This window comes from Lontra canadensis, unplaced genomic scaffold (assembly GCF_010015895.1).
Source record: "Lontra canadensis isolate GAN:19392208 unplaced genomic scaffold, GSC_riverotter_1.0 scaffold6, whole genome shotgun sequence".
Lineage (NCBI taxonomy): Eukaryota > Metazoa > Chordata > Mammalia > Carnivora > Mustelidae > Lontra > Lontra canadensis.
Window position 1 is genome coordinate 3,948,631 of NW_022631000.1, and position 11,187 is coordinate 3,959,817.

Below are 11,187 nucleotides of genomic sequence, written 5' to 3' on the forward strand. Positions count from 1 at the left end.
TCTGGATTCAGCTTCTTCTTCTTGAAATAAGCATCAGTGAGATGTTTGGAGATTTTCACACTGCTGATATCAATTTTAGTGGAGGTGGTAATGACAAATTTCTGGTTTGTTCTATGCAGAAGAACGCAGTTGAGGGCCAGACATCCAGTCACAAATAGCAAGCCCTTATGTTCAGTAGGATAATACCTAGGCATTTTGTGTAGTTTAACCATTCATGAACCACCTTGTCAACATCAACTGGTTTTGTGACAGGGGTGAGGCTTAATGTAATCAAGTTAGGCAGTCAGTGACCTTGTTGCACTGTTTCCTGCAGGTGGCTCTGTGTTTATGCTGAGGAGCAGGGGAGGGAAATGGGGAAATAACACTGGCAAGTTTTTTGTTCCTAGAGAGGTTTCTCTGTGAATGCTGCCTCTTAGGAACATTCCAAGAAGAGTAAATAATGTCCTCACTTTGTGCTCCAGGTTCTCTTCAGATCACTATTTTCACACTGTCTGACCCTGCGTTGTTTGCCTTCTCTCCAAGAACACCACAGTGCTTTCCAGGCTGTGTCCCAGCCAAGCCCACTGATCTTTAAAACTCCAGGTTTTAAACCTGCTAGTTGCAAGAACTCACAAAATTCAGCCCCTCTCATTTTCTAAGCCAATGGCTATGAGGAAACATTTTCCTTATGCATTCCCTTTTATGTTTCTCTCTCTCACCCTTCTCTGCAACCATGGCTCCCTCCCCTCCACAGCAGCCAGGATCTGTTTCTCCCCTAAATCACATCTCCACACTTCCTACCTTCTTTGATATGGCCTCCTTTCTCCCTTCAGTTGTGGAGTTTGTTCTGCCAGTCTTCAGGTTGATTTCTGGGGTATTTGGAGTGATTGATAGTTATCTGGTTGTATTTGTGGGATGAGGTGAACCTTGGATTTTGCTACTCTACCACCATCTTCCTGTATCTCTTAATGACCATTACTTTAAATTCGCTCAGGCATATTACTTATTAACATTTCATTTAGGTCCCTTGATGTGATTTCGTCCTGTTGTTTGTTTGGGACATATTTCTCTGCTCATTTTACCTAACTCCCTGCATCTATTTCGATGCATTAAGAAAGACAGCTTCATCTACTGCTTTTGAAAATAGTGGCCTTATGAAGAAGAGGTCCTATGGTGCCCTGCAATGCAATGTCTCCCATTCTCCAAAACCTGGTGCTTCAGTGATGTCTCTTATGTGTGTTGCATGTGCCCTATTGTGGTGAAGCCACCTTTACCTTCAGTCCAGTCACCTTCAATGACTTTCTTTGCCTGCCTGTGGGCAAAGGGTTTGACCATTTCATTTTTAGTGGACCAGTCTGGGGCTGCCTTAGGCTTGACTTCAGACTAGACTTTTGCCAGAGCTGCAGTAGCATAGAACTGCAGGGCACTTTCCTTGTGTTGTCTCCTGAGAAGTTTTTATTGTTGGGTAGGATCTGCAGTCAGATCAGATGTCTTCCCCCAGCCCACTGCTGGGGCTGCACTTGAACTGGTATTTATGGTTATCTTTCCCTCTCCCCAGGGTAGGAGTCATTTTGGAGTGATGCTGGACACTATCTGGGCTGCTTGCATACTCTCAGGCCAGCAGCACCACTTTGGATGTGTTCTGGCCAAGGTTGTATTGGAGCAGGCAGGTCTGCAGGAGAATGTGGGGCTTGGGCACATGGTTTAGCAAGGTTTGTGCAGTTTTGCTGTGGGAGAGGATCTGGAACCAAGTCCTGGCTGGAGGGGGCATGTCAATAGAACAAGGGGGCAGGGCATACTGCTAGCAAGATGGGTGGAGAGTGTGGGCACTGAACTGTTTTTCACAGGTTTCTGTGTATCTAGGCAGGGGTGGGGAATGAAAGTGGTACCCTCCAATTCTTTTGTTCTTAAAGTCTCCCAAAGTTCCCTGTCCTTCAGCATACACTCTGAGATTATTAAATAAATCTCCTTCCCATATGTCCCAGACATTTTTCAAACTACTGCTTCTATGCTGCATCTCCATGGAGGTGTTTGTTGCACTGTCTCCTTAAGGGTGGAGATTCAGTTTTCTGCCTCCCTCCCAGCTCTCCTAGAGCAGAATCCTTTGTTTTTATAAAGTTCCACATGTTAAGCCTCACTGATTGTAAAAACTCCTAAAGCCAGTCCTCTCTGGCCTTCAAAACCAAATGTTATGAGGATTTGTCTTCCTGGTGTGAGCCCCCACTGCATGGGGTGCCCCACACAGGTCCCTCTCCTCTCTCTCCACCCCAGTGTCCTCCCTCCTGTGGATAGTGCTGGGTACCTGTTTGGCTCCCAACTGTGTCTTTACCTTTCTTACCCTTTTTATGTATCATTCTACATTTAGCTGTAAAAAGTCTGTTCTGTCCATTTTCTGATTTATTTACACTAATGTGAGTGTTATCTGGTTGTATCCATGGGATAACATGAGTTCAGGATCCTCCAAATCTGCCATTTTCCCTGGAAGTATTTTGGTATCTTTTTTTCCTCTAATAAGATCTCTGTCCCTTTTTTTCTCTCTTCTTCTGGGAGCCCTATAATGCAAATTTTAGTCCATTGTTGTTGCCATATATATTCCTTAAACTGTGTTCACATTTATTTATTTATTTGTTTGTTTCTTTTTCTTTTCACCACTTTGATTGGGTGAGTCCCCCCACCTTATCTTCAAGTTGACTTATCCTTTCTTTTGCATCATCTAGTTTGTTGTTGACACACTCTAGTGTATTTTCAGGTTAGTTATTGCACTCTTTAGCTCTGTGACTTCTATTTGATAGTTTCTTATATTTTCCATCTCTTTGTTGAAGTTCTTACCTTCTTCATTCATCTTCTCCCTAGTTGAGTGAGGATCTTTATGACCATTACTTTGAACTCTTTATTAGGTAAATTCATTTCATTATGGTTCTCCCTTCCCTCTCCCTGGAGTTTTATCTTGTTCTTTCATTTGTACCATAGTCCTCTGTTTCATTATTTTGCTTTATTCTCTATTGGTTTCTATACAATAGATAAAACAGCTATCTCTCCTAGTCTTGAAAGAGTAGACTTGTGTAGGAGATGGAACTTTCATTCAGCCCTGCCCCAGTTGCTGGTCATCTCTCAAACTTATGTGCATGTCCAAGCAATCTATTGTACTTTGAATAGCTCCCAGTAGTTGAAGATGTACCAATATCTGTCAGTGTTCCACAGAATCAGGGTGACTAGAAACCAAGCCCTCAGGCAGCAGATTTTAAAAAGTAGGCAGATATATGTAGTCCTGAGAGTCCACAAGTTTAAGCCCTCCTGGACCCTAGAGATCAGCAATCATGAGGGGTGCCTGGATGGCAGTTATAAAAATTTGGGCTACAAATGAGTGTATAAGTTTCTGTCTAAGAGAAACCAGAAAGCTGGAGAAAAACCAAAAAGGGAAAGTACCAAGATGGTATCCATAGCTGATGTTCCTTGAGAGTGGCTCCATAGGCCACTAAGAGTGTACCAAACCTGAAGCTTGCCCCTCAGTCTGAAACCCCAGGACAAACAAAGTGGCTTACTTTAACAGAATGACTGGGGAAGGGGTGTCTCAGATTACTGTCTTTGCAGTGATCTGGGGGTACCAAGAACCATCCCTCCAATTGCCACAGTCCCATGGGGTCCAGAAATGCAAGGCCCTCTGGCCAACAGAGCCAGGTGACCAAGGGTTATCCCCGGGGCATTGGCTGCAAAAACCAGGCACTAGATGCATGTAAAGTTTCCCTCCAGGAGACAATGGCACAGAAAATCTGAGCTCTAGGTCTGCTGCCTTTTTCTGTGCCCTGAGGGTAGTAGCTGTTTAAAGATCCTTTCTCCATTGATTATAGCCCTGTGGGACCCATGAACAAAAGTTAGCCTCTATGGCCTCTAGAGACAGGCAATGTAGAGGTATACCATGACAGCAGTAAAAGAAAAAAAAAATCATGATACCAGAGAGGGCTATGAGCTCCTCCTGGGTTATACTAACAGTCTCATGTGACCAGGCTTGTAGGCTCTACTTGCCTCTAGACCCAGGCAATCAAGAGGCACTCTCTGGTTATCAGATATTTGTAAAGGTTCCCTTCTGGGAGACAGTGGTACTTCGGACCACATCAAAGGTATAGTGCAAAGACAAGAGTCCACCAGTCTCCATCCCTGGAGAGGGATCCTGTAGGTTCCTAGGTATGTGTGTGTGTGTGTGTGTGTGTGTGTGTGTGTGTGTGTGTGTTAAAATACGTGCCTGGGGTGGCCTGGGTGCTTAGTTGGTTAAACATTGGATTCTTGATTTCAGCTCAGGTCATGATCTCAGGGTCATGAGATCCAGCGTCATGTTAGACTCCTGGAGCCTGCTTAAGATTTTCTCTTTCCCTCTCCACTCACTCTTTCTCTTAAAAAAAAAAAAAAAAAAAAAAAAAAAAAAGTTGTCTGCCCTCTGGCTGAGATTTTAATATAAGCAGGTGAGCTGGTCCCTGAAAGGGTGAGTCCAAGCACACAAGTCCTTTAAGAGGCAATTCTTTGAGTCTTGGGATGACAGCCCTATTGGTTTTCAAAATTAGATATTTGGGGTTTCATCTCTCAAGTGCATGTCTTAAAAGTTGGTGTGCCCAATTTGGGGTTTGAACCCTTTCCTCCTCAGAGAGAAGCTCTGGGGTTTGAGTTCCCTTCCAGTTGTGAGTCACCACTACTGAGATTGTTTCCCAGCCTCTCCTACCCACTTTTTCTTCTTTACCCAACGTGTAGTCATCAGATAGCCAGTCTTTAATTTTTTTTAACAGGAAATTGTTCTATATATAGTTGTAGACTCAGTGTGTCTGTGGGAGGAGGTGAATACATGTTACCATCTTTCTATGTCACCATCTGTCAGACCTCAGAGGAAAGCTGGCCTCTCCATACTATACTTAATGCAAAGATACTTAATTGCAGTTTCTGAAAGGAGTTCTTGTCCCTTCTTTTTTTGACTAAGTAATAATTTCCAATTCCATTAATTACAATTAGAGTATCTTATTTGCTTTTCTATTTTTTTTTTGAAAATTTTAAGGTCTTTTTGAACTAATATTGGACAGTTTTTCATAATTACATAATTACATGTGTGTATGGAAAAATACATTTTTTTCATAAAAAACAATTCAATTTATTTATCTATTAGGCTTACATATTGTGTGTCTTTCTTAGGTCTTTTATATCCTTATTGGTATTTTTGTCCTCTTGATCTATGTAGATCTGAGAAGTATGCTAAACTCTCTTATTAATGTTAGTGTACATCTTTATTAGTTCTTCTATTTCTTGTAGTTTTGCTTTATGAAAGTTGTTGCTATAAATTTGTTATGGAGATCTTAACAACATTATGAAGTGTCCTTCTTTGTTGCATTTAGTAATTTTGGTCCTGAATATTATCTTGTTTGACATTAAGACTACACTTTATCAGAATATGTTATTTGCATTTACATGATATATTTTTTTTCCCAATTCTCTTCATATTTGCTTTGCAAATAAATTTGGTTTATGTGGGCCTTTGTAAACATAAAAATCCAACTCCATGGTTATGAACCAATATGGAAAGTCTCAGTTTCATCAGTAAATAATCCTTACTTCATCTTTTTTTGTTTATTAACCTAAATTATATATTTGTATTTAGCTTCAGTTGTTTCATGTTTTTCTATATTATAAATAATGAATTTTTCACTACATGCCTTATTTTACCGTTTTTGTTTTGTTTTTGGAATGTAGGAAGATTTCTATTTCTTTATAGCCATATACTTCTATTAATATCTCCTCTTTGAACTCTTAGTTCCACCATAAGCAATAAAAGAATTTTTCTTTATTCCTTCCTGTCTTCTGCTTTCCAATTTTATATTATTATTTTTTGTTTTAATATATATGATATTAACTGTACTTAATTTATTTTACTTGTTTGTTAGCTTCAAGTGACAACATTTACTCACAGATAATACCCATAAATCTATCAGCATGCTTTATTGCCTATGGATTTTATTTTTTCCTTTTCCTCCCAATTTTATTATTTATATTATGTTCATACCCTGTGTCTTAATATTAGTTTGTTACAGTTATGGACACCTTCTAATATTTGTTTTATAGCTAAATATATCTAGTGTTAAACTGCAAATCTTAGGTTGACTCTTCTGAAATTATTCTATAGCTGTATACACCTTATTTTCTATTGTATTTCATAGGTAAGTCTCTTGGGATCAACATTCTTAAGATTTTACATGTTAATAACTGTCTCTGGCCTTTATACTTGAAGGACAGGTTAGCTGGATATAAAATACTGACTTACATTTTTCTTTCTTTAAAAATATTTTTGTTGAGAACTCTAATAGAAATCCAATTTTCTTTTCCTTATTAGTAAATTGAATTTTTATCTTATATATTTAAAGAACTTCTTTCTTTAGCTTAAACTCCAACACTTTCTCTAAGTTTGACCTTGGTGTTGTTCCTTTGGGGTCCAAGTTCACAAGTATACAGTGTGCCCTTTCTATGGTAGCCTTTATTTCAGGATTTATTCCTCCAGCAACTTTTCAAACATGAACAAACATTTACATTATTACCTGATAATATAAGATAATGGAAAAAACCACAAATGACATCGTTTAAGAAATATGTATCAGTTCATTGCTTGTTTGTTCCATATATCTAGTTATAGTAATGTTAAGATGGGTCTGGTAGTCAGTATCACGTACTATTATAATGCACAGACACTAGAGTTAAACTGCTTGTATTTAGATACTAGCCCTGCTGTTTTATTAGCTGTGAAATCTTGGGCAATTTTCTTAAACTTTTTCTCTGCTTCAATTTTGTTATTTGTAAAATGGAGAAAACAGTGCATTTTCCTAACATTTTTGTGAAATTAAATGAGATAACACACAGTGCTTAAACATTAATAAGCCTCATACCAAAATGCTAAAAGGGACTGAAGTATTCATTTTCATTTCAGATTTTAATGAGTGCCATAGGTTATAGTCATCAGATAATTTTGTTCTTCCAATTGTTTTGTGTAATCACAAAACCCTTTGTATAAAAGATATAAGATAGTGGAAAGTAAATGAACCAGTACAGAGGAAATATGACTTCCAATCCCGGAGTTACTTTGTGCTTAAATCCATCTATTGATTATTTGTCAAATGGGCATAATATTTGCACAGAGCTCTTGGCTCCATCTTTCCCAGGAGCCTATGTTATCCTCTTTGCCTGGCTGCCATGTTCTTATTATTAAAGAATGAGGCTGATTTCTACCTACTTCGCTGGGGTAGGACCCTCTCAGTGTGCAGTAAGGGCTCACAGGACATCCTTACTAACTTCTAGTTTAATTATCATTGTATTCTCTGACAGTTTTCTGATTCCATGGATGTTTCCCCCAGAAGCAACTTAAAGGCAAAGAGTATATTTCTATACTAGTTTTGATAATGCCTAAGGTTTTTTTGGTTGAGCAATATGTTTTTGTCAAATTTACATTCCCTAAAGAATGATTGTAAGGGTAAAATGGAAAAATATAGATGAAGTTTTCCTAGAAATGCATTAAGTGTAAATGTTTAACAATTATAAATAAATGGGACCTAGCTTTAGAGATTTAAATTGAAGGAATTATGCCATTCAAAAACTAAATAAATTCACCACAGTAAATAGGAAAACCAAGGACATCCACTTTATTTTAATATGCCTTTTCAAACCAAACAACATTACTAGTATATTAAATAGCTTTAAAAGATGTGTTACCTTTTTAAGTAGGCACATCTCTAAGTGTTGGTTTATCATGTTTTCATTTGTTTGAGGAGCAAACAATAGGCTGTTCATTTTACCTTCCTCTGTGATATGTATAAACACTCCTGAAAGCCTACAGCTTATCTCTGAGCTCCTCAGTGCTGTTCAATTATAAACACAGTTGTAAATATATCTGACCTGTTAACAAAAATGCAACACCATTTCTTATCCTATTAATGTAGGGTATAAAATTTCCATTAGTAATCTTATGCTTATGGTAAAAAGAGAAAAATATGAAAGCATTATGGATAAAGGTTAAAAGCTGTACAGATGGAAAGTATTTAGAAAATATTAGTGTCAAAAATGTGAAATTTATCATTAAAATTTCCACATCTCATTTAGGTATCTTGCCCATCTCCATTGCATCTATAATCATCATTCTAGTGATGTCCTAGATTGAAGAGATGAGTCTTAGAGAACAATTAGGAGATTATAATAGTTTGATTAGCATCAGCTCCCACAATGGCTCCCTACTCCTTAATAAATAAAGCATAGGTTATTTAATAATTCAAGGATTATTTGCATACTTTGAAATTTTTTCTGCTGCCTTATCCTTGCAAGCTCAATATTTATTAAATGTTTATCCATTCTTTATGATACAGGTCCATGATTCTTCCCCTTCACTTTTGGCTTATGATTTTCTAAAATTATTTCTGCCTTATTTCCTGTGTAACAACTGTGTAACAACTGTTACTCATTCATTCATTTATGAAACACATATTTATTGGGATTCCTATATGTAATGTACAGTGCTCTGTACTGGGGATTCTATTTGGTAAGTAGAAATACATAGTTCCTGATAACTGATGTGTTCTAGTGAAGTAGTAAGCAGTCAATAGAAGTTAGGTTTTCTCCATTTCTGATTTTATACTAGACCATGCAAAAAAATTTTACTCTTTACCACCTCTCTGTCTCCACTCTATCTTCTTAAAGAGTCTGCATTTACCGTTTTTGAAGAAGTCCACAACCAAAACAACTGCTAAGTAGACAGTGGACCAGTTGACTCCATAATGTAGCCATTGAACCAGACTTATAGTCTCAATCCAAGCTCAGACAACCCATTTTCTTTTCCATAATCTTGGAATTTGAAATCTGAATTTATTTAGCTTTTTTTGGTACTTAAATTACAGATTGATAAACAGTAGGAAACCTATGTGGCTAGTCTCTGCTATGTTAATTGAAGAATCAAGGGGAAAGGTCATTGTTGAAAGAGAGGAGATGAGCAGAGGCTTGCAGAAAGAAATAGAGAATCGAAGAAGGTAATTTTGGTTCCCAAATGATTACGCTCTTTGGGAGGCTTGGCTACATTTCTGGCATTCTGATACATTTTCCCATTTGCTTAAGTTAAGTGAATGTGTGTGCCTTGCTACCAAATGTAACTTGACAGAAATTTATCAGACAGAAAAAAGATGTAGAATATTGGTGACAGTGAAACTTTCTTCATTCAAAGCAGAGGAATCATTTTACTTATGGGTGAATGGTGAAACACTTAATAAACTGTCTCCCATATTTTCTTGGCATACAATAAGACTGAATCTTTTGGGAAAGGCAGTGTACCACCCCCAAAAAGAAGGCTATAGCACTAAAAATATTAAAATCCCTCACGAAAAACTCTGTCCTTCTGTAAATGATCCTAAATTCTGGAATTTGTATATTCAGAACAAGAAATCAATTGAATGGTATTTTGAATTGCAGCCAGTGAATTCTCTGCCCTGTTTTGGCCACATCTATCACTAAACTCCACAGATCAGCAAAAAGCCAGGATTCTGACTTTTGGGATGATATGAGGGACAAGCTGAAGATAATAGAAGACCTCAATTATACTAGATTATTGTTTTTTTTTTTTTTCTTTTGTGGACATCTCATGCTAAATAAGGTTGATATGATTTCCCAAAATATGGTGTCTTCAATAAATTCAGTAAGAGTCTTGGGGGAAGTGGCATTCTTCACATATTTTGAGAAAAAAATTATAGAACAGTACATTATTTTCTTGTCTCTGTTTGCTGTATTCATTGACCTCTTCATTCATGAGTCTTTGTGGTATCTTGGTATTCTTCTGAACATAGACCATGCAACAGTGAATAGAACAAAGTTTCTCCCCAAAGGGCTTATATTCTAATGGGAGAGAAATTTCAGATACAATGAAGAAAATAAAATAATGGACTAGAAAGGAATTATGGAGAAGAGAACATATTATCTAGAGTAATCAGGGAACTTGTCTCTTACAATGGTATAATTGAGCTGAGACCCAGATAATAAGAAAAGGTCAACTATGCAAAGATTTGGGCAAGGAGTTTTCTTTTTTTGTTTTTTTTAATAATTAAGTCCAATTTACCTGTGTTTTTTTTTTTTTTTTTAGATTTTTTATTTATTTATTTGACAGAGAGTGAGAGAGATCACAAGTAGGCAGAGAGGCAGGCAGAGAGAGAGAGGGGGAAGCAGGCTCCCTGCTGAGCGGAGAGCCCGATGCGGGGCTCGATCCCAGGATCCTGAGATCATGACCTGAACTGAAGGCAGAGGCTTAGCTCACTGAGCCACCCAGGTGCCCCTGGGCAAGGAGTTTTCAAAGAAAAAGAAACAGCCAGTGAAGACCTTGAGATAGGAACATACTTGGTGTGTTCTACAGGTAGAAAGAGGTTCAGAATAGCTAGAGCCCAGTAAAAGATGATGCATATTGTGAAAAGTTAGATGAAAGATATTACCAAAGTCACATAAAATATAGCCTAATAGACCATGTTAAGGCAGTTGGATTATATTGCAATTGTGATTGCCAAGGTATTAAAGAGTTGCAAACAGAACTCATTTGAGTATAAAAAGGACAGTGTCTATACTTTGAGCAAGAAACATTGAAGTGGTTTGCCTTCTTTCATTATTATGTTTGTGAAATTTATCACTGTGGCATATAGCTGTAGTCGATTTTGATTGTTGCATAGTATTCTATTGTATGAATACATTTAAGTTTTTGTATCTTTAAAAAAAATTGTAGTGGGGAATGGGAAAAAGTAGGTTTTGTGATAATCTGAGAGACATGAGAATGGCTGGGCTGTAGTGAAGATGCTGAAAAGTGACTAGCAGAACACATTGGATGTGGGGATGGTGAGAGGAGTGACTGATGACATTTAGGTCTGTGGTCTGAGCATTTGGGTCAATATGAAGCCAAAATTGAGATTGTAAAGGATGAAAGAAGACCAGATGGAAATCAAGAAGTAGATTTTAGTTGTGCAAGACTTGGGCTGCCTATTCACAATCTGAGTGTAAAGGATTGAGGAGACAACTGTATTTATGGATTGGGAGCCCATTGATGCATTTTGGGTCCAGCAATAAATAATGGAGTCATCAGAATATAAATAATATTTATTTATTTATTTATTTATTTATTATTATTTTTAATTTGGCAGATCACAAGCAGGCAGAGAGGCAGGCAGAGAGAGA